This window comes from Mesoplodon densirostris, chromosome 2 (assembly GCF_025265405.1).
Source record: "Mesoplodon densirostris isolate mMesDen1 chromosome 2, mMesDen1 primary haplotype, whole genome shotgun sequence".
Taxonomy (NCBI): Eukaryota; Metazoa; Chordata; class Mammalia; order Artiodactyla; family Ziphiidae; genus Mesoplodon; species Mesoplodon densirostris.
Window position 1 is genome coordinate 32,184,058 of NC_082662.1, and position 25,455 is coordinate 32,209,512.

Genomic DNA, 25,455 nt, shown 5'->3' on the forward strand with positions numbered 1-25,455 from the left:
GCAACGGGAGAGGCCACAGCAGTGAGAGGCCCGCATACCGCAAAAAGAAAAAAAAAAAAAAAAAAAAGAAATCAAAGAGGAAATCAAAAAATACCTAGAAACAAATGACAGTGAAAACATGACTACCCAAAACCTATGGGATGCAGCAAAAACAGTTCTAAGAGGAAAGTTTATAGCAATACAATCCTACCTCAAGAAACAAGAAACATCTCAAATAAACAACCTAACCTTACACCTAAAGCAATTAGAGAAAGAAGAACAAAAAACCCCCAGAGTTAGCAGAAGGAAAGAACTCATAAAGGTCAGATCAGAAATAAATGAAAAAGAAATGAAGGAAACAATAGCAAAGATCAATAAAACTAAAAGCTGGTTCTTTAAGAAGATAAGCAAAATTGATAAACCATTAGCCAGACTCAAGAAGAAAAAAAAGGGAGAAGACTTACATCAATAGAATTAGAAATGATAAAGGAGAAGCAACAACTGACAGTGCAGAAATACAAAGGATCATGAGAGATTACTACAAGCAACTATATGCCAATAAAATGGACAACCTGGAAGAAATGGACAAATTCATAGAAAAGCACAAACTTCCAAGACTGAACCAGGAAGAAATAAAAAATATAAACAGACAAATCACAAGCACTGAAATTGAAACTGTGATTTAAAATCTTCCAACAGGGCTTCCCTGGTGGTGCAGTGGTTGAGAGTCCGCCTGCTGATGCAGGGGACACGGGTTCGTGCCCCGGTCCGGGAAGATCCCACATGCCGCGGAGCGGCTGGGTCCGTGAGCCATGGCCGCTGAGCCTGCGCGTCCGGAGCCTGTGCTCCGCAATGGGAGAGGCCATGACAGTGAGAGGCCCCCGTACAGGAAAAAAAAAAAAAAAATCTTCCAACAACAAAAGCCCAGGACTGGATGACTTCACACGCGAAATCTATCAAACATTTAGAGAAGAGCTAACACCTATCCTCCTCAAAATCTTCCAAAATATAGCAGAGGGAGGAACACTCCCAAACTCTTTCTATGAGGCCACCATCACCCTGATACCAAAACCAGACAAAGATGTCACAAAAAAAGACAACTATAGGCCAATATCACTGATGAACACAGATGCAAAAATCCTCAACAAAATACTAGCAAACAGAATCCAACAGCACATTAAAAAGATCACACACCATGATCAAGTGGGGTTTTTTCCAGGAATGCAAGGATTTTTCAGTATACACAAATCAACTTGATACACCACATTAACACATTGAAGGATAAAAACAATATGATCATCTCAACAGATGCAGAAAAAGCTTTTGACAAAATTCAACACCCATTTATGATAAAAACCCTCCAGAAAGTAGGCATAGAGGAAACTTTCCTCAACATAATAAAGGCCATATATGACAAAACCACAGTCAACATCATTCTCAAAGGTGAAAAACTGAAACTATTTCCTCTAAGATCAGGAAAAAGACAAGGCTGCCCACTCTCACCACTATTATTCAACATGGTTTTGGAAGTTTTAGCCACAGCAATCAGAGAAGAGAAAGAAAGAAAAGGAATCAAAATTGGAAAAGAAGAAGTAAAACTGTCACTGTTTGCAGATGGCATGATACTATACATAGAGAATCCTAAAGATGCTACCAGAAAACTACTAGAGCTAATCAATGAATTTGGTAAAGTAGCAGGATACAAAATTAAGGCACAGAAATCTCTTGCATTCTGATACACTAATGATGAAAAATCTGAAAGAGAAATTAAGGAACCATTCCCATTTACCATTGCAACAAAAAGAATAAAATACCTAGGAATATACCTACCTAAGGAGACAAAAGACCTATATGCAGAAAACTATAAGACACTGATGAAAGAAATTAAAGATGATACTAACAGATGGAGAGATATACCATGTTCTTGGATTGGAAGAATCAACATTGTGAAAATGACTATACTACCCAAAGCAATCTACAGGTTCAATGCAATCCCTATCAAACTACCAGTGGCATTTTTCACAGAACTAGAACAAAAAAATTTCACAATTTGTACGGAAACACAAAAGACCCCGAATAGCCAAAGCAATCTTGAGAAAGAAAAATGGAGCTGGAGGAATCAGGCTCCCTAACTTAGACTATACTACAAAGCTACAGTAATCAAGACAGTATGGTACTGGCACAAAATATAGATCACTGGAACAGGGTAGAAAGCCCAGAGATAAACCCATGCACATATGGTCACCTTATCTTTGATAAAGGAGACAACAATATACACTGGAGAAGACAGCCTCTTCAATAAGTGGTGCTGGGAAAACTGGAGAGCTATGTGTAAAAGAATGAAATTAGAACACTCCTTAACACAGTATACAGCAATAAACTCAAAATGGATTAAAGACCTAAATGTAAGGCCAGACACTATCACAGTCTTAGAGGAAAACATAGGCAGAACACTCTATGACATAAATCACAACAAGATCCTTTTTGACCCACCTCCTAGAGAAATGGAAATAAAAACAAAAATAAATAAATGGGACCTAATTAAACTTAAACCTTTTGCATAGCAAAGGAAAGCATAAACAAGATCAAAAGACAGCTCTCAGAATGGGAGAAAATATTTGCAAATGAAGCAACTGACAAAGGATCAATCTCCAAAATATACAAGCAGCTCATGCAGCTCAATATCAAAAAATCAAACAACCCAATCCAAAAATGCAGAGAAGACCTAAATAGACATTTCTCCAAAGAAGATATACAGATTGCCAACAAACACATGAAAGGATGCTCAACATCACTAATCATTAGAGAAATACAAATCAAAACTACAGTGAGGTATCACTTCACTCCAGTCAGAATGGCCATCATCAAAAAATCCACAAACAATAAATGCTGGAGAGGGTGCGGAGAAAAGAGAACCCTCTTGCACTGTTGGTGGGAATGTAAATTGATACAGCCACTATGGAGAACAGTATGGATGTTCCTTAAAAAATTAAAAATAGAACTACCATAAGACCCAGCAATCCCACTACTGGGCATATACCCTGAGAAAACCATAATTCAAAAAGAGACATGTATCACAATGTTCATTGCAGCACTATTTACAATAGCCAGGACATGGAAGCAACCTAAGTGTCCATCAACAGATGAATGGATAAAGAAGATGTGGCACATATATACAATGGACTATCACTCAGCCATAAAAAGAAATGAAATTGAGTTATTTGTAGTGAGGTAGATGGACCTAGAGTCTGTCATACAGAGTGAAGTAAGTCAAAAAGAGAAAAACAAATACCATATGCTAACACATATATATGGAATCTAAGAAAAAAAAAAGGGTCCTACAAACCTAGGGGCAGGACAGGAATAAAGACACAGACATAGAGAATGGGCTTGAGGACATGGGGAGGGGGAAGGGTAAGCTGGGATGAAGTGAGAGAGTGGCACTGACATATAAACACTACCAAATGTAAAATAGTTAGCTAGTGGGAAGCAGCTGCATAGCACAGGGAGATCAGCTCCATGCTTTGTGACCACCTAGAGAAGTGGGTCAGGGAGGGTGGGAGGGAGGCTCAAGAGGGAGGGGATATGGGGATACATGTGTACATGTGGCTGATTCACTTTGTTGTGCAGAGGAAACTGGCACAACATTGTGGGGCAATTATACTCCAGTGAAGATATTAAAAGTAAAATTAAGGTATTATTTTTATCCAATGAAACTTACACATTTAAAAATACTACGTGAGCTTTTTATAAAAAAAAACCCTTTTTATTTTAGAACAGTTTTAAATTTACAGGAAAATTGCAAGATAGTACAAAATAGTACAAAATAGTACAGAGAGTTTCCATACCCTCTCCTATTATTCTCCTATTATTAACATCTTAAATTAGCAGGTACAATTGTTGCAATCAATGAACCAATACTGACTTTTTTTTTTTAATTTAATTTATTTACTTTTGGCTATGTTGGGTCTTCGTTGCTGCGCCTAGGCTTTCTCTAGCTGTGGCAAGCGGGTGTTACTCTTCCTTGCAGTGCACGGGCTTCTCATTGCGGTTCCTTCTCTTGTTGCGGAGCACAGGCTCTAGGCGTGTGGACTCCAGTAGTTGCAGCATGCGGGCTCAGTAGTTGTGGCTCATGGGCTCTAGAGTGCAGGCTCAGTAGTTGTGGTGCACGGGCTTAGCTGCTCCGCAGCATGTGGGATCTTCCCAGACCAGGGCTCGAACCTGTGTCCCCTGCATTAGCGGGCGGATTCTTAACCATTGCACCACCACGGAAGCCCTATTGACATATTATTAATTAAAGTCCATACTTTATGCAGATTTCTTGACTTTTACCTTATATCCTTCTTCTTTTCCAGGTTACCATATTACATTTAGTTATCATGTCTCCTTAGGCTCCTCTTGACTATGAAAGGTGCTCAGACTTTCCTTGTTTTTTATGTTTTTGACAGTTTTGAGTACTGGCTAGGTATTTTGTAGAATGTCCATCCTTGGGATTTTTCTGAGGTTTTTCTCATAATTAGATGGTGCTTATGGGTTTTGGGGATGAAGGCCACAGAGGTAAAGTGCCATTTGTATCACATCATATCAAGGGTATATACTATCCACGTGACTTATCACTACTGGTGTTGACCTTGATCACCTGGCTGAGATTGTGACTGTCAGTTTCTGTACTTAGAGTTACTCTCCCCTCCCCCTTCTCCGACTGTATTCTTTGGAGGGTCATATGCATAGTCCATACTTAAGCGGGGGGGAGTTATGCTCCATCTCCTTGAGGAAGAAACATTTGCATGTATTATTTGGACTTCTACATGAAGAATTTGTCTCTTTTCTCCTACTTATTTATTTGATCAATATTTATTTATATCAGTACAGGCTAATAAAAATTTATTTTGTTTGGGGGTTACAATCCAATATTAGTTTAAAGTACTCTGTTGCTTAAACTGTCCCAGTTTTGCCCATTGGGAGCTCATTCAGATTGGTTCTTGTGTCCTTTTGACATGTTCCCATTATTTTTCTTACCTTCTCTCCCTCCATCTCTCTCTCTCAGCTCTTCTCCACTTTCTGTTACTACAAGATACCCCAGGCTCATCTTGTATTTTCCTGCCCCAGCCCTAGAATTTACCATTTCTCCAAGGAGCCCTAGTTCTTTTGTTGGAGATTGGTATTTAGAAACCAAGACCTGGGTAATAAATTCATACTGATACAAAACAAGCAAGCAACCAACAAAATAAATAAAGTGGGAGAGAAGGGAAAAGTCTTCCTTACAGTAGAATGCCAACTAAAAGGTATAGAGGGAATGGTAGAGTAAGAAATTCTACACTTTGCAATAATTGGCTCAGGTAAAAATCATTAATAGATCTAAAAATCTTTCATTGGGGATCAAGATCAGAGTACCTCCCCACAGATCACCTACTAAATATAAAGGGAGAAAAATCCTTTACAGTGAGGGAAACTGGTGGATTCCACCTTAACTGAGTGATCGAAGTAAGCATCACCAATGATGGGAAAAAGTAACAACAGGGTCTTGTGATGTGAGGCCAGAGAAGAACACAACTGGACTTATAGTTCTTCCAAGAAGAGATCCTCTGAATTTAACCATGAAGAGGCGTCAGATGTTCTATAAAACAATTGCTCTGGGCTCTTCAAAAAGTCAGTGTTGGGCTTCCCTGGTGGCGCAGTGGTTGAGAGTCCGCCTGCCGATGCAGGGGACACAGGTTTGTGCCCTGGTCCGGGAAGATCCCACATGCCACGGAGCGGCTGGGCCCGTGAGCCATGGCTGCTGAGCCTGCACGTCCGGAGCCTGTGCTCCGCAACGGGAGAGGTCACAGCAGTGAGAGGCCCGCGTACCACAAAAAAAAAAAAAAAAAAAGTCAGTGTTGTGAGACAAAGAAAGGCTGAAGGACTGTTCCCAACTAAAGGAAACAAAATTAACATGACAACTAAATGCAATGCATACTTATGTTTTGGATCCTGGATTGGAAATTTGATTGTTATAAAGATCAATGATTGAGACAACAGGAGAAATTAGAATATGGACCATCTTTTAGATGTATCAATGATATATATTTCCTTGGTCTTAGAAAATACATGCATAAGTATTTAGGAGTGAAGGGCTGTAATGTCTGCAACTTGCCCTTAAATGGTTCAGCAAAAATAACAACAATAATAATATGTTGAATTTTATGGAGAGAAAGAACTATCACAGCTGTGGTAAAATGCTAAGCAATAGGTGAGTGTTTGTTAGACTAACATTGCAAATTTCTATGGGTTTGAAAAATTTCAAAATAAATGTTTAAAATTTATTTATTTTACAGTGGTCAACTATGCCAAATACTGCTGACAGGTCAAATAAGACAAGCCTGGAGAAGTGGTCACTGGCTTTAGCAACATGGTGGCCACTAGTGACCTGCGGCCACAATCAGTCTTGGAGAAATGGAGCAGATATTCAATTGACAGCATCCGGGAAGAGAATGTAAACTGAAGGAGTAAAGAAAGCAACTTGAAATATGTTTTAAAAGAACTTTTTTAGCATGTTTAGGGTAGGACTGAAGGAAATCATTAGTGTGCTTTCATTCTGTTCATTTCATTCTGTTCTAATCATTAACTAGTATCTATGACTATTTAAACCAATCTGGCCTGGATTTAGTCCCAGAACTGAGTAAAATACTTTTCTTTGATCCTGAGTCCTTTACTCACTCCAGGGGCTCTGAATTCAAAGTCAACTTCGTGTTAAAAGCTTTTATGGTCTTCTCCAGCGTTGGCTGGACACTGCCTCTAGGAGAGTCCTCTGAAGCCCCCTGGCTGTATCTTGCCACCCGGTTTCTGGCCGCTCCCCTCTCTTAGTTCACAAGGAAACTGACAAAGTACCTTGTAGTCCCCACAGCATCTGGACCAAAGCCCCATTCTCCACAGTGGATTTCCTCCAATCCCTCAGCCTCCTCTCTGGTTAGTTACTTCTTCAGCTCTCTTTATTGGCATGAATTAATTCAAGATTTCACCTTTCCTATTTATTGTTGAAATTTGCATCTCGTTCTGTATCATTGGATACGACTTCTTTTTCGTACAGAGTCTAGAATTTCCAAATTTTAAGTTCATATCTAACTATTGCCTCTGAGGAATATAATCTTCCAAACGTACCATTTCAAATATACCTGTTAACCCAAACTAACAATAACAGAGTACTACGGTGATGTCTTCACATCCTAGCTTGTCAAACAAGCTTTCCTTTCAATCCCAGGAATTGATGATAGTTCTGGTAGAACTTACTGCAAAGAACCATGGCCTTCCTAAATACAGTCTCCAAATCTTTATGGTTTTGCTAACTATGATTAGAAAATGCCAAGAAAGACCCCAGATGCACTAGCTTCTCAACTCTCAAGTAATCTTTCCAGTTTCAAAGGTCATGAATTAAAAATATCAACTCTTTTTCCTTGCAATAGACCTGCCAAGTTGTTTTATTGTCCCCACTTTACAGATGAGAAAATAGAGACTCAGAGAGTCTAAACCTTCCTAGACCCAAAGGATTGAGGAGGCAGGATTTAAAACCTGTGCTTTTTCTTTTTCATGTCAAGCTACCTTCAGAAAAAGACTTTGCTTCCTCCAGTTGCCCCAAGGAATAAGAACTCAGGCTGCCAAACATTTTGCTGGTTTTTTTTACATTTTATTAAAGACCAATATATGAACTCACCATATGTAAGAGGGAAGTTACATAGAGGTTGTGTGTGAAGCTAATGTTTATAAATTGAATCACATTGTAAATGTACTGGCTATTTAAATAATTCCTGAAGCAAATCATTTTGTGTTTTGACTCTGGATTTTCATCTATTTATCCTGTTTGCCTGCTGCAGATATGACCTGTTCTCCACTATCCCAAAATGGATGCAGAGACCATCACTCAGAAGCAGGGAATAGAATTTTATTTTGAGGGAGGGTCACTAGCCTCACAGAAAGCACTCAAGAGAGCAGGCAAATGAAGCCCAGTTCACAAGCAGCTTTCGTCGAGCATGGTTTGTGTATATAATATATTCTCTTTGAATATACCTTTGGCAGGGAGAGAGGCTCACAGAAACAGTGATGGAGACAGAAGGGCAGGAAAAGAGAGAGAAGTACCAAAACAGAAAGAAAGAGAGTGACATAGAAGGAATAAGAAACAAGGAGGATAAGAGGCTGAAAGACAGAGATGAGAGAGTCAGGGATGGAGATGGTAGCTGAAAATTGTGATTGGAGAGAAAAAAAGAGCGTGGGGAAAGGGAAGGGTGAGGATCCAGGGAAGAAAGAGGGCACGAGAGGAAAAGAGTGCTCAGGTAACCTAGCTGCCCGGCTCCCGTTCCCTGCAGTCAACCCTCCGCAAGGGCGCTCTGTTCCAGAGCCCTGTGCCCTCCAGCTTCAGCTGTTCAACCTCCTCTAGGAGCCTGGTTTCAGGGCACAGCTGGCCTGGAATCCCCTCCCTGACCCAGTCCTTCCTTGGCCTGAGGTTTCCATGCCAGGGCTTTGCAGCTGCTGTCCACTTCCATCCCTGGGAGGGTTTCTCACACAGAAAGTCTGCAATCTCTCCCTGAGGCCTGAGACCTCCAGGCCTGTGTGTAGAACCAGATAAGAGGAGACCTGGAGAGCTCATCTTCAGGCCTCTGATGGGCAGCTTTGTGGCACAAATCTTTTCTGTGCAGCTCTGGAGGCCAGAAATATGACCAATGATTAGGGGCCACAGAGAGATATTTCATTATAAGAAAGACCTTTCTAATCAACCTGCCATTAGATGGAATCCACTGTCTCAGGAAGGGCTGAGTTCCCCATCACAGGAGGTATGTAACCATGCAAGCAGAAGCTAGGTACCAAACCTACCGGTGATTGAGTTGAATGACCCAAGATCTCTTCTGTGACTCTGATTTCTCCTAAAGCCTTTGAAAAAGAGCTTTAAAATCCATCATTACCCATGAAATCTTGCCCTATTTATGTAATTAGAAAAATTCGTCCTTCACCTCAAGTTCAAGGAACAAGTTGATCCAAGTCTCTATTCATAGGATCACCAATTCTGAACCACTGGGTTTTGAGTTAGTGGGGTTTCCCAGGGGAATTCATACGTTCCACCCAGGAGACACGGAAAAGAAGGTTCGCGCCTTCCCTTGGAACACAGCCCAAGGAAAGAAGAGGAGATGGCAGGCAGGATGCTGCTTCCTGTGCATTCCAATAGGCCCACTGCTTCGCAGAATCTCAGTGTTCCAGCCCCGGAACAGTTGGTGGAGCGGAATTTCAGGAAAAGAGCGAAGCAGAACTGCCAGTCTCTCAGACATCCGGCGCTGGGAGGGCGGTTTCTCCGAGGACTGTGCCAAGGCCAAGGTTACCCTGACCCTTCCAGGAGGCTTTAGTCAAATGTCATCGCTTCCAGAAGGCTGTACTGACCCTTCCTCCTCTGCACCCCAGCAACAGGAGCTCCTTGCTCACCTAACAATGCTTTAACCCTGGGTGGTTCGTGTCTCTCTCCTCACTGTGCTGGGACAGGAGCCATGTGGGAGGCATTTAATACATGGGATGGAATCATTGCATGAGGTTACAGGAGACCAAAGGCAGCAGTAGTGACCCTCTTCTTCTGGTTCCTTGCGTGCTCTGAGTACTTTCAGGTCTGACTAGTTCGGGCTTAATTTTAGGTCTTTGCTTTCTCCCCACCACTCCTGACACGGCAGCCTTATTTACTCCATTTCTGGGTGCCTGGCTCTTGTTTTCAGAGCTGCCATATGTCCCATTCACATCCACTGGCTTAGACAACCCTTCCCCTGTGGGTCCAGCCTCCTTGGGATTTGCCCTGACCCTGTGCGCCCTAAGGGAGAGTTCTCTGCTCATCCCAGGCTCTGGCCTCTGACTCTTGAACAGTTCCGTTTGTGCCAGACCCTGACCCAGCCCAGCTCCTCTCCCTATGTGCCCCAACCATCGGGGCACACTGAGAGCTCCCTGATGGCAGAGACTGTGCCTCATCCTGATTTGGATCCCTGACCCCTACAACAGTTGTCAGCAGCCAGGAAGTGCTCAGTAAAAAAAAAAAAAAAAAAAAAAAAAAAAACCATCAAATTAAAATTGAACAGAAAAACAAGGGAAAGTAAATGCTTTCTTCTGTAAGTCAAGATTTTAGCAAGGAGGGCTTAGGAAAAGATTTATTGGTTACCCCTTCTCTCTCTCTTTCCTGCACAATAATTGACGAGTTCTCATCATTATTTCTTAAAATGGCTCTTGGGTGTCGCCCAGCAGAAGCCTTGGTCCAGCTGGATGCAGCTGCTGTTGCATAGGGCAGCATTACCATGCTATTGCATCTGCTTTTGAGTGTCCCTCTCTGGGATTGCCCCAAATTACCCTCTTAACTGTAGGCACCATTGGCTGGCAATATCCAGCCACCACTCTGCCTTTCAGAGCTCTCACTGCATCTAGGTGTTAAGGGAGCAGGGTGGAGGGAGCTTGGTACCCTGTTATTTATTTGTCCTGCAAACATAATTCTACTCTAAATCTGATTTCCATCTGCTAGATGCACCCCCCATGAACGGGCAGGAGGTTGCTGCGTTGCTGCTCATTACATTGAATTTGGCCAGCTTCAGAAATACCCCACAACAGATGCCTTTTGCTAAGTCACCAGGTCTTTTGTCATCACAACCTTTCCAATGAGCATAGCTGGGTTTCTGTTCAGTAGTCCTCTCACTTCCCCATGTAAAACAAAATCCATACAATCCCTGTGGAGACTGTTTTGGATGATGTTAAATAGCCTTCCATCACTGCCATCACTGACTTCCAGCCCCTTTTTCAATGCACAGGTCCAATTCAGGACAGAATAATACATTGTGGTCAAGTTCAGCTCAAGAAATGTCTGTTGAGTACCTACTGTGTGCCAAACCCGGTGCCCAGAGCTGGAGGCCCAGCTTATTTAGTAGCTGACTTTTCTGTGACTTGTATTGCAGAGTCTAGGAGCTAGATTAAAGCAGCATTAAGCAGAGAGTGAGTGCGAGTGCAGTCCATCTAGGACTTGGAATTATTAGGGTCATCACTCTAGGTTTTTATTCAACGAGAACACTTTATACTAGGCCTTGTGCTGGGTGCTAGGGAAATAAAGATGAATATGATAATCCCTGTTCCCAAGGAGCTCACAATCTGGGGGTAGGGGAGACAGATACATAAAGAGAGGATTACAGTATAGTGTGATGTGGGCTGTGAGAGAGGAAAATGTGGGGTCGGGGGACCCCACCTGACACAGACTAAGGAGGGATGATGGGTATGAGAGAAGGCTCCCAGCGTATGTGATGTGTGAGCTGAATCTTGAGGGATGAATTAGCGCTTGCCAAGGGGGTATAGGCGGTAATGTCAAGGCAACACATGCAAAATCGTTAAGATGTGAGGAAGCCGGGCCCGTTCAGGAATGCTAATTTCTTCAGCTTCAAAGAGAAGGAAGAGTAAGAGATGCGTCTGGAGAGGAAGACAAGGGCAAAATTATCAGGAGTTTCTTAGGTTAACTAAGGAATCAGGCTATTGTCCTAACACTCTCGAGTCCAGATCAGTTAGAAAGCTTCTGTAATAATGCTGAAGAGAAATGATGGAACCAAACATAGGGAGTAGCTGTGAGAATAGAGATAAGGTTGGTTCTAAGACATCTTTTGAAGTTTAAAGCTACAGATTTGATGATGCATTCAAAATGGGAGGGGAAAGAGATAAGGATAAAATCAAAGGTTGCACCAGTGTTTCTGGCTTAAGTGAAGGGTAGATTACAAAGAGCTAATAATATACTGGTAACAATAACAATAACAATAGTATTTAAAAAGAATAACTAATGTGGGAGACTTGGGAGTGGAGTTTTTAAAAGTCCTAAATAAAGGGAAGAAGCAAGGATTAAGCAATGGGAAAAAAAAAAACATGGAAGACAAAAAGAAAAAAGAAAATTCAATTGAAAAATTAGAGATGTTTCCAAAGATGCATAGAGAATATCTATACCAGAAGAGATAATCAAAGACATAATTTTGAAAAAAGAAAAGAAAAATAAAAAGCAAAGCTTTCTGAGGCAAAATTAAAGGTGAATATATAAATCAAAAAGGTTCACCAAGGTATGATAAAAATAAACAAAATTTATTGAATATTTAGAAATTTATTTAGGAATATTGAAATCTCTCACCAGAGTTGTATTTTTGATTATTTATTCTTATATTTCTGAGAGCTTTTGCTCTATATCTTGGATGCAAAATTATTTTCTGCCTAAGCATGCTTGAAATTATACTTTCATTTTAAACTGTGCATTCTGTCAATAAAACCCAAGTTTTGCAGAACTTCTTAGCACGTGTTAACAGGCGATACCACAATTTCACTAGCTCTTGGTCCCACCCACTCATGTAGGCTCTGTAGACTTCCTCACAGTCCCTCTCTGTTATATTTAGGAGTACTCAGGGGACAGGGGTTCATATCTGCTCACTAACAAGTTCCCTCCCCTGGACTGCCCCCTCTGCCCCACCAGTCATCCACTTGTGAGCTCCATATCTCCTAGTACCATAACTTTTCATGAGAATTCTATGAGGACTGACATGTCTACCTGTGTTACTGCCCTTCTTCTAGGTTCATGAATAATGTTGCTCTATGGTCTACTTTTCTTATGATGTCTGTGTCTGTTTTTGGTATTTGGATAATGTTGACTTCATAGAATGAGTTGGGAGGTGTTCCTCCTGCCTTGATAGTTTTCAGTTTGTGTAGAATTTTGTTTGATAGAATCCATCATTGAGGCCATCCAGGACTGGAGTTTTCTTTGTAAGAAGATTTTGAAATTATGAATTCTATTTCTTATATAAATATATATATGACAATTCAGATTTTCTATTTATTCTTCAGTTACTTTTAAATTGTGTCTTTCAATAAAATCACCCCAATGTTCATAGCAGCATTGTTTACAGTAGCCAAGATATGGAAGCAATCTAAGTGTCCATCAGGAGATGAATGGATAAAGATGTGGTGTATATATACAGTGGAATACTACTCAGCCATAAAAAGGAACGAAATTTTGCCATTCGCAACAATGTGAAAGGACCTGGGGGGAATTATGCTAAGTGAAATAAGTCAGAGAAAGACAAATACTGTATAGTATCACTTATATGTGGAATCTAAAAAAGGCAAGAAACTAATGAATATTACAGAAAAGTAACAGACTCACAGATAAAGAGAACAAACTAGTGGTTACCAGTGGGGAGAGGGAAGGGTGGGGAGAGGCACTATAGGGGTAGGGGATTAAGAAGTACAAACTATTGTGTATAAAATAAGCTATAAAGATATATTGTACAACACAGGGAATATAGCCAATATTTTATACTAACTATAAATGGAGCATGACCTTTAAAATTTGTGAATCACTATATTGTACACCTATAACATATAATATTATAATCAATTATCTGTTGATTTAAAAAATAGCTTAAAAAAAGAAAAGGGGAAATATTATGAAAAAAATAAAAATTAAAATGAGTCTTTTGAGAAATATGCCCCATTCATCTAAGTTGTTGAATTTATTGTTATGACATCATTGAAATCCCTTCTTCTCCCTTAACATCTGTAGGGTCTGCAGGATGTCCTCTTTCTTTCATGATATTGATAAGTTGTGCCTTTGTTCTTTTATTCCTTATTAGTCTAGCTAGAGGTTTATCAATTTTTTTCAACTTTTTAAATAACCAGCTTTTGGTTTCATTAATTTTCTCTAACATTTACTTTCTATTTTATTCATTTCCACTCGTTAGCTTCCCTACTTCTGCTTGTCTTAGGTTTAATTTCTGTTTCTTCTTCTAGCTTCTTAGGTTGAAATTAGTTAATTGGGATGAGATCTTTCTTCTTTTCTAATAAGAGCATTTAAAGTTATAAGTATCTCTTTAGGCACATCTTTAGCTGCATCCCACCCACTTTAACATGTCATGTTTTCATTTTCATTCAGTTCAAAATATTTTCTAATTTTCTTTGTAATTTCTTCTTTGACTCATGCATTATTTAGTAGTGCACTGTTTAATTTCCATATATTTGAAGTTTCCACATCCTTTTTTTTTCTTGGTTTCTAATTGAATTGTGCTTTGTTTAGAAAATATACTCTATATGATTCAAACTTTTTAAATGTATTGAGACTTCTTTTTATAGCCCAATATATAATGTATCTTGCTGCACATGCATTTCTCCTGTTCTTGGTAGCATTTTCTATAAATACCAAAAGTCAGTTTGTCTGATAGTGCTGTTCAGGTCTACCGTATGCTCATCTATGTTTTCACTATTCGTTATATCAATTAGTGGGAGAGGAGGATTGAAATCTCCAACTACATTTGCGATTTTATCTAGTTCTCCTTTAAGTTTTGTCAGTTTTTGTTTTATATTTTGAAGCTCTGTTATTAGGTGCCTTTAGGATTGTTATGTCTTCTTGATGAATTGATCTGTTTATCTTTGAATATTCCTAGTACCATTTCTTCTGAAATATACTTTGTCTGATACTAATATATCTATTCAGTCTTTTTGATTAATGTTTGCGTGGTAAATCTGTTTGCATCCTTTCAGTTTTAATGTATTTGATTTATATTTAAAGTGGATTCCCTATAGGCATCATATAGTTGGGTCTTACTTTTTTTACCCAGTATGATGATCCCTGCCTTTTAATTGTAATGTTTAAACTATTTACACTTTTATATAATTATTGATATGATTAGATTTAAGTCTACAACCTTGCTGTTTGTTTTGCATTTGCCCCATCCACTCTTTGTTCCTTTTATCCTCTTCCCCTGCCTTCTTTTGGACTTAGTATTTTTTAATATTCCAATAATACCATCGGCTTGTTAGTTATACCTATTTGTTTAACTTTATAATGGTTGCTCTAAGGTTTAGAGTACACAATAATTTACCTTTCAATAATACTATATCATTTTAGATGTACTATAGAAACATTATGACAGCATATTTTCACTTCATTATGTTTCTGTATATGCAATAAGTCTCATAATACATTGCATTATTTTTCCCTTAAACAGACAATTATCTTTTAAAGAAATTTAAAAGTGATAGAAAAAGTATTTTATATTTACTGATGTATTTACTATTTCTAGCACTCTATTCTTTTGTGTATATTCATGTTTTCATCTGGTCTCATTTTCCTTTAGCTTAAAGAACTTTAAAAAATATGCTGGCAACAAATTCTGTCAGCTTTTATCTAAAGAATTCTTTATTTCACCTTTATTTTTGAAAGTTATTTTCACCAGATATGGAATTCTAGGTTGATAGGTTTGATTGGTTGGTTGATTACTTAAAGATGTCATTCCGTCGTCTTCTGGTTAGTTTCTGAAAAGAAGTTTGTGAATATTCTTATATGAGTTCACTTGTATGTAATGTGTTTTTATACTCTGAGTGCTTTAAAAATTTTTCTCTTTATTACTGCTCTTCAGCAATTTGATTATGATGTGCCTTGGCATGTTCATCCTACTTAAGGCTCATTGAGTTTCTTGCATCTGTAGGTTCATCAAGTTTGGAAAATTTTGACAATTATTTTTTCAAGTATTTTCCTTCAAATATTCCTTCCCCCACCTTTCCTGAGACTCTCATTACATGAATGTTCATTTCATCTTGTCTCACAGGTCATTAAGCCTCTGTTCAATTTTTTTCAGTCTTTTTTCTTTTTATGCTTCTATTTAGATAGTTTCTACTGCTATGTCTTCAAGTTCACTGATGTTTTCTTCTGTAGTGTCTAATTGTTGCTAATCCCATTCAGTGAATATTTCATTTTAGATATTGTATTTTTAATTTCTAGAAGTTCCATTTGGTTCTTTTTATTTAAAAAATCTTTTATTTACCTCCTCATTCTATTCATATTTTTCTTTAAATCTTTTAGCACATACAGAAATTTATAGCTATTTAAAAATTCTTGTCTACTAATTCCATTATGTCTGTCACTTCCAGTTTTGTTTTATATGGTTGATTTTCTCCTGGTTATGGGTCACATTATCCTGCTTCTTAGATTATCTAATAATTTTTTATTGCATGCTGAAAATTGTGAGTGTTATGTTGTTAGATTCTGAATTTTTGTGTCTTCCCACAAGGAATGTAAACTTTGTTGTGACAGGCAGATAAGATTTTTGCAAACCAGCTTGATTCTTTCAAGGTTGAAGCTTTGTTAGGACAGGTCTATAATAGACTTTACTCTAGGGCTAATTTAACCCTATTACTAAAGCAAGCCTTTCTGGTGTCTCTATTGAATACCTGAAATATTTATAGGGCCTCTCGATCTTGAAAGGTCAGAACTCTAACTTACCCTAGCCCTGCATGAGTTCTGGGAATTCTTCAGTTTAGTACCCTTTGGTCATTCTTTGCCCAGCTTTGGGTAGCTAAGGATTCAGCAACAGATTTAAAGGGAATTCCATGCAAATTCCTGGAGTGTTTTTAATGTGTAGCACCCTCTTCTCTAGTATCCTTCCCTGAAAATTATAATTACTTCAGCATCTCTCTCTCTCTGATGTCTGTCTATTCAACTCAGCAAGATTTGTGTTCCCTTTCATGGAACCATGATCCAGAAAACAGCTCCAGGCATAAATATGGAGTAACTGTCAAGCTTACCTTGTTTGTTACAGTGGAAGGGAAGTCTGATCCCAGTTCCTCCAACATGACCATAAGTGGAAGTTCTACTGTTACTCTTCCTGGCATCCATGGGATACAACCATGCATTATTTGTTAAGCACCCCTGTTTTTGCTGTGCACTAATGACATTATGATGGGCCCTTTTTGATGCCAAATTTCACTTCTATCTTAGATTACTGTAACAGAGTTTTAAATGCCTATTCTCTCTAACTACAGACTTACTCACTCCATACTGCTACCAGAGTAATATTTCCCAAACACCAACCCAATTGCATGGTACCAAATGCAAAGTAAAGGTGAATGAATAGCTCTCTTCATCTTTTGTGTTACACTCTGTTATAGGGATCTCAAGGACATACAGCTGCTTTCTTTCTTTCTTTCTTTCTTACTTTCACCACTTTTTTGGGAAAGTAATCATTTAAATATTTAATTACAATTTCAATGCTTTCCACAAGATTTATATTAGAAGAATAACACAGAACGGGCAAATCCCAATAATAGTTGCCACACTGTCCTAAGAATTGCTTCACCTCTGGTGACTAAGATTTCTTTCCCAGGTTACACACATTGCACTTGGTTTCTCTATTCCTAAGGATGAGCCTTCTAAAATCTCAGGCAAAGAGACTTTAGGCACAGGAAGACCCATCATATCATGAGACATATTGAGCCATATCTCAACCCCTGCAGTGGACACAACTGAGTTCTCTCCCAAGAGACACTTCAGCCTCTGTTCACATAGATTTCTGGTATCCAAAAAGAAACACTCAGAGATTTCTGAGTCTTACTCAGGCTAAAATTGGGATTCCATCTACATAAAACAAGACTCTTTTTCTTGTTTAATTCTTTATTGTTCTGATTTATGCTTTGCCTGATTAATATTGTGATCCCTGATTTCTTTTTTGTTTGCCTGTACATTTGCTCATCCCTTTAAAAAATTATTTTTCCTAACTTTGTTTTAGTTGATTGTCCTATAAGTAGAATGTAGTTGAATTTTCTAAAATCTGAGCATCTTTATATTTTAATAGGGGAATTTAATACAATTATACACATTGTTATATTAGTTGTTTTGTTTTTCTTGTCATCTTGTATTACCTATCTTTCTTTTTTACCTGTCTATTGGTGGATGAATTCTAGTTTCTTTGCATTTGTTTTTTCTAATGCATTAGAAGATAAATGTTGGCTCTAATTCCACTATTCCTGATTTAATATTTTCTGAAAATAACTCTTAATTTACATTCTTCTCATTGTCATATTGGAATCTTTGAGATATTTTTATTTAAGATAAATAGTTAAATATACTTTAATGTTCTCTTCTTCCAACTTCACGCTTTATCATTTTCTTTAAACTAGGGTTTTAGAAATGGATTATTGTATTATATTATTCTCTTTTTACATCATGTAAAACTTCTAGAAAAGCTCAAAGTGGCTGTCTTAGTTGGAAAGTACATTCTTTTTGTCTTTCTCCCTTTCCTCTTTCTTCTTTCCTGGAATGACGACATGATGGCTGCAGCTCTAGCATCCTTCTTGTGACCATGAGATGACTTTGAGGATGGAAGCCACACTAAAGATGATGGAACAGAAAAATGGAAGGAGCCTGGGTACCTGAAGATACTGTGGTCCTACAGCTGAATTACTTATCAGCAAGCTTCATGTTACATGAAAGAAAAATAAACCTCCATTTTGCTTAAGCTACTCCTCTTTGGGGCCTCTGTTATCAACAGCTAAACACAGGGAGGACATTTCAGATTGAAAAAATAGCAAGAGCAAAAACATGGAGGTATGAAAATATAGCAAGATCAGTGAATAACAAGAAGTCCATTCCATTGTGTTTGGAATCCAGGATATATGGTAAGATATAGTTATAGAGGATGTCAAAAACATAGGTAGGAGGGCATGTCCCAAATATATTCCCTTCCAAGAAGCAGGATAAAATCTCAATCACTTTATCTGGCATTCAAAGCCCTTCACCACTTGTCCCCAAATCTTCCAGACTTATGGGTCACTTCTCATGTACCCGGCATTCTAGACATGTGGAATTACTTGCCATTGGTGGAATTCATGAATTTTTCACCTTTGTGTCTTTGTACCTGCTTTTCCCTTTCCCCAACTCTCTGTCTGACAAATGTGTGCTCAGCGCTTTCGACAAAGCCCAAGATTATCCCTGCCCCCTGCCCCACCAGTCTGGCTGCCGTGTCTCCTCTCATTCCCCACAGCTTTCTATTACTACCTCTTTGAGAGATCTTATACTCTACTCAGGGACTTACTTATCTGCCTCTACTCTGAGATCACAAGCTTCTAAAGGGTAAAAACTCTCTTGTATTTAATTACTCTGCTCATGAGAGAGCAGACTGCCAACTACATGCCAAATTCTCAATAGGTAATTGCTCATCAGAAAAAAGATGGAGAGAACCAATGGGATGAAGAGCTTTGATGCTAGGTTAAGGAATTCAGACTTCATCCTGCAAGCCCTGGAAGGCAGCAGAATGGAATGGGAGGCATCTATGTGGTTTTGGAATTTCTGCTCCCATGTCCAGTAGGAGAGAGAGAGACTGGAAACCAGGGGAAAAGCCCAGAAGGGGGAAAACTTGTCAAAAGGAGCTGCTGGAGCCGCTCCCATCAAAGGCCCCTGCCCTGTCCTGAAACGGTTAAGGTGGCCAAGACACACGTCTCTGCAGAGGAGAAATTTCCCTGTCCTTGCCTAAGTGAATGGCTGGGATTAAAGTGACAGCCCACCTTAGTGATGGCGGCATAATTGGTTGTTCAGCTCTGTCCTTGTCAGAGCTCTGACAGTTCTACAGATGTCCTGCCCGGCTCTCCAAAGGTTAGCCTCAGCTGGTGCGGCTGTTCATTAATCATTCCTCCCTGACAGGCCTCTGTGCAGCCCACAGCTGCCACACTGGCCCCTGCAATCCCCGCCCCACCCAGCCAGGCTGGAGGCAGCCCTGACTCTCCCAAGGGCTGGTCCCCACATAGGGAGACAGGTGGTCTGTGTCCCCTCCACCCCTCCTGCTACTACTACTGAATGATAAATACTGATAAAGTAATTTCCCTGGGTTCTTCTTTCCCAGAACTAGGGTCTGAATCACCTTACAAGCTCTCCTGACATCCTTGACTTTATCTATTCCTCTCCTCCACCCTCACAGAAGCTTCTTACTGAGCTGAGGGCAACCCTAGCCCAAGAATTCCAGAAAGATGAGAAGGCCAGTGGGCTCAGGACTGCTCATGCTGGGAGGACACAGAGTCTGGCTTAGGACCTGAACCCTGCAGAGTGTGCATCCAAGTTGTGAATGCCAGAAACTGTAAAAGGTGCTCATGAACCACCATTTATGACCCAAAACAGAACATGCATATTTGTGTATAGGCTGATTCTAGCACCCAGAATATTAAGGAAAAGACTATCCTTCTGGTCTTTGGAGCAGAATAAACTGGAAGTAGGCTGGGGAATCTGATTCCCCGGGTTCCAAAGCAACCAGCTCCTCTCCTTGGCCCTCTCCCTTTCTCTTTCCCTACCAAAGTCAACATGATGGACAGAGCCAAGGACGGTGGATGGGATTCTAGTCAGAGCAGAGGGGTTGAAGGAGGGGTTGACAGTACAGGCACGGGGAGAATAGAGACCAGAGGACAGGGCCTGGGTTGGGACAGAGCAGAAATTGCAGTCTGGGTCAGGAAATGTGGTCAGCGTGGAGGGTGAAGTCAGAGTTGGGATGATGTGGAAAGGGCTGATTAGAAAAATCCTTTGCCCATCCCAAGACCAAGAGTGTAAAATGCCTCTCTGGGCATCTGCTCTCAGGCTCCAAAATTCCTCAACACCTCCTCCCACTTTCTTTTCTCTTTCCCCTTTTAGTTCTTCTTGATTTTACAGGCCCTAATTCCTGCCCTGTGCCTCATCTCTCCCCCTTTCCTTTTCCACCTTGTTTTTGATGCCCTCAGTGCATCAGACTTTGCTCCCAGCCAACCAGATCCAGGATTGGGAATTCCACCACCGTTCCCTGCCCAGCCTTCCTTCAAGAGGAAGAGCATGTTCCCGAGGCCTGGGGCTCAGCCACGGGCTGCCAGTCGGCATGTGCACAATGCAGGAGTCATCATTTCCACCCATTGATTAGCTGTCCATCCGCGAAGTTTCCAGAGGAGCAAACAAGGACACCGAGAGATTAGCATTCAGCTCGTCTTTTGGATTCTAAAACACAAACACCTGCATTTCACATCCAAAGATCCTACACACAGTCAGTCCAGAAACCGAGAGAGTAGAAGCCAAGCTCCCTCAAACTCACCTCTGGAGAAACGAGAGACTTTCCCCAGTGCTTCCTCATGACCTTACCTGGCACACTTTCACATATGTCATTCTGCTACATCTTCCCTATCTCCAAACTTTAGGCCATGGCTAAGCTTGCACAAGTGCCAGGCAGCCAGGACTACAGTCAGCCCCAGCTGGGCTGGGCTTAATCACAGACAGAAAAGTGAGTGGTTGCCCAACAACCAGCCCTGGGGGCTGAGAGTCAAGGACGCGGCAAAGCCATGGTCATGCTGAGCTTGATCGAGACCACACAGGGACTGACCAGTGGATTTCGCCACCCAACAGCCCTTCAGAGGAAGTCTTTTCTGCATTCCCCCACCGATGTTGGAGGAGAGGAGAAAAGAAAATTGCAAAGCCAGTTGGAAAAGCTTCCTACTTTGTCTTTAGTATTAAAGAAATGCAAAGGTGATGAATTAGGCAAATTGGTTGATGTCAAGTTGTATCCATCAGAATGATTCAGGGCCTGCAAGGAGTAATAGTAATGGGGAATAGCTGTTACTAAGAGTAACCAGATTAGCATTATCGAAAAAGACAAAGGAAAAGCAGGCGGCCAGCGGGCACCCCATCCCCGAGCCTGCCCTCGGTCTGCACATCCTGGCTTCCGCACGGAGCCCACCCTGAACTGAGGGACTGCTCCTCTCCTGAAGGGTTCCAGGCTGGGTGGGAGCCTCCACAAGATCAAAGAATGTTCACACCCACGTTCTTATTTGATCGCATTCTAAGCAGGTCCGTGGCACTGACTCCATTTCACAGGAGGGATATGGAAGCTCAGGGAAGTGGCATCATTTGCCCAGTAAGTACCAGAATCTAGCTTTAAACTCAGGATTTGGGAATCTGAATACAGGACCCAAGTCCCTGTATTTTCCACAGAAACTCTATTTATAAAAATTATCTGCTTTTCTCTCTAGCCATTAGCAGTGAAAAGTAAGAATTAGATTGATGTATGGAGAAAGAAAGGGGACGATGCAAAAGAAGACCTCCAGGGGCGGACCACAGTTTTCCATAGACAACTCCCTTCAGACCCTGCCCACATTCAGAAGGGTTCTGAAGCCAGGCACCTGGGTTTGATGGACACACTTCAGAGACTGGACCTCTTCGGCCTTTTGGGCTTAAGGAGTCCTGCTGTGTTCCATGTGACCCCAACACATCAGGTGGCAATTGACTGGCCCAGGGCAGCCCCTAAGCCATCAAGGGCTGTTGGTCCTCAGGACAGCCACAAAAGATGGCTGGAGCCAGACTCCTTTTGTATCAGGAACTTGAACAGGAAACTAAGGAAGAGGATGCTCGTTGCTAGCAGGGTCACGCATGGCGAGTAGCTGGGTGTATTCGTTTCCTAGGGAAGCTGTAACAAAGTACCACAAACTGGGTGTCCTAAAACAACCAAAATGTATTCTCTCACAGTTCTGGAGACTAGAAGTCCAAAATCAAGGTGTCAGCAGGGACAGGCTCCTGTGGATAGCTTGAGGGAAGAATTCTTCCACGCTTCCTCGCTGCCTGCGGCTGCTGGTGATCTAGCATTCCTTGACTTCTGACTGCATCACTCTGATCTCTGTCTCCATCTTCACATGACCTCCATGTGTTCTGTGTGTCACTGTGACTCTTCTTATAAGGACACCAGGGATTAAATTTAGGGCCCAACCAAATTCAGCATGACCTCATTTTCCCTTGATTACAGCAGCAAAGACTCTATTTCCAAATTAGGGCATATTCATCGATACTGGGTGTTAAGACATCAATATACATTTTGGGGGGACACAATCCAACCCACAACACTGGGCCATAATGATACAGAGAAGGTCCATGGACACCTTTCTCCATGGCCCCCAGAGGCACCCTCAACTTACAGCTCCCTCCCCATCCAGCTGCAGGGAGGCTGAGACATCAGCAGTGGGTCCCTGCAAGAATCCTACTTTTGTGCCACATCTTCTTTATCCATTCATCTGTTGATGGACACTTAGGTTGCTTCCATGTCCTGGCTATTGTAAATAGAGCTGCAATGAACATTTTGGTACATGACTCTTTTTGAATTATGGTTTTCTCAGGGTGTATGCCCAGTAGTGGGATTGCTGGGTCGTATGGTAGTTCTATTTTTAGTTTTTTAAGGAACCTCCATACTGTTCTCCATAGTGGCTGTATCAATTTACATTCCCACCAACAGTGCAAGAATATTACTCAGCCATAAAAAGAAACGAAATTGAGTTATTTGTAGTGAGGTGGATGGACCTAGAGTCTGTCATACAGAGTGAAGTAAGTCAGAAAGAGAAAAACAAATACCGTATGCTAACACATATATATGGAACCTAAGGAGAAAAAAAAAAAAAAAGGTCATGAAGAACCTAGGGGCAAGATGGGAATAAAGACACAGACCTACTAGAGAATGGACTTGAGGATATGGGGAGGGGGAAGGGTAAGCTGTGACAAAGTGAGAGAGCGGCATGGACATATATACACTACCAAATGTAAAATAGATAGCTAGTGGGAAGCAGCCGCATAGCACAGGGAGATAAGCTCGGGTGCTTTGTGACCGCCTAGAGGGGTGGGATAGGGAGGGTGGGAGGGAGACACAAGAGGGAAGATATATGGGAACATATGTATATGTATAGCTGATTCACTTTGTTATAAAGTAGAAACTAACATACCATTGTAAAGCAATTGTACTCCAATAAAGATGTTAAAAAAATAAAATAATAAAAGTATGTCTGAATGGCAAAAAAAAAAAAAAAATGAATCCTACTTTTGAGTCCATACATCCCACTGCAGTTTTCCTCCCAACACTGCCCTCTGTGTTTGTGATGTCTTGATGAGAGTTATTCCTTGCCACTGAAATGAGTCATAAATAAAACTGAGCTTAATATTTATTTTTCTCCCATAAATTTGCTTCATTTTATAATTAAAACCCTAAAAGAATTAAGATGCTTCGGGGATTCCTTTTGTTGGGAAGCAGTACATTTCTCCTTTGTGCTGGCCCAGCCTCGTCCTTGTGATAAGTTTTTTTGCTGAAACAGCCCCCTCCTGCCACCAGGAAAAACTGAGGATGCCCAAGACAACCCGAGGAAGCCTGGCTTAGAATCACTGGTGCATTCCTAAGGCTTAGGTTAGACCCTAAAGAAATCAGACCAGGAAACATAGCATTCTTGGAGCAAGCCATGAAAAAGCTGCCTGCCTCCAGTGGAGCTGGCCTGCCTGAGTCATCGCTGTGTGGGAAGGGACTGCAGCCAGCTGTCCCACCGGCCGGGGTTTGAATTTCTCTGCAAAGCCACACTTCGTGTAAGTCGAACAGCCCCAAGGAGACGGCTGGGGTCAGATGGCAGTTCTGCTCTCTCTCCCCTGCCTCTCCTCCCAGCCATACTCCCAGGCAGAGAACTCTCACGGTGATTCGCACAGCCCTCCCTGCTAAGAGTTCTCCGGAGGGGCAGAGGCCCTGGGGATGGTGCCAGTTGTACACATCCTGACCACAGGCGAGGAGATGGAGACACAGGAGGCCCTTGTGCTCCGAAATGATCAGCTGCCATGGCTGTGCTAATTAGAGAAAGGCACTTATGTATAAGTGTGTCTATTGAGAAGATCAAGGTGGGTCAGAATTCCATAGCTTCGAGGCTCCCAAAACCCCTCTATCTGATCCATCCTCAATTTCATGAGGCTGTCCCAGCCCAGCTGAGACCCCCCAGAGGACCCCCAACCGCCTGGAAATATTCCAGATCCAACATTTGAGGTAACCCCAGCTCATTGCCCCTCGTATCAGCTCAGTGCTTCTGTGGACAAACATGCACAAATCACAGCGCTTTACTCCTTTACGACATACAACGTTGATGTACAAATCACGAATATGGAGCAATAGGGAAATCTGAGGAGCCAGCTGGAAAGCTGTTAAGCTCTGGGCCTCCCTTGTAATTTAATGGTCCTGCTAATCCTCATTTGTACCCTCATCATCCCTGCCTCCCTTTAAGAGGCCTAATCCTGAACCCAGGCAGCAGGGACTTAAACTCTAGCCAGTGCCTGGGACTCAGCACCAGCATCGTTGGTGAGTCAGACCTCAACCCTCTTTCCTGGTTTTCAGCTGAGCTCATGCTTTGCTTCTTGGGCCTGAGTTACTTACATAATCTTGTCGACCATGTTAAAACCTCTTGGACTGGGGTCCAGCTTGTTTTTCTTTTCTCTCCCAGGGACTGTGGTCCTAGTGAAACTCAGATCGGAGGTCACGTGACAACAAACCTCCCTTGTACTTACAGAGAGGGTCAGGGAGGACGGCCAGTCCTGCTGCAGGGACCCAGAGTACACTCTGTCGCACCCCAAGGCAAAACATTGCATCATATATGACCAACACAGGGGTGAGTTGTCCCTGTTGCCCGTTTTGGACTTTGCCCTCAAAATAATCCAGCACTGAACACTCAACAGCTGGTTGTCAGAACATTTCCTAGGGTGGGAATAAACAGAAAACCCCATGCTGTCAGTCCAAGGTTTCTGAACTTAGAAGGACCCATAAAAGCATCCAGTTCAATGTGCCATTTTACAGATGAGAAAACTGAGAACCCCAACTCTGGACAGGGCAGCAAGGTAAGATCAGAGTCAGAAACATATTCATC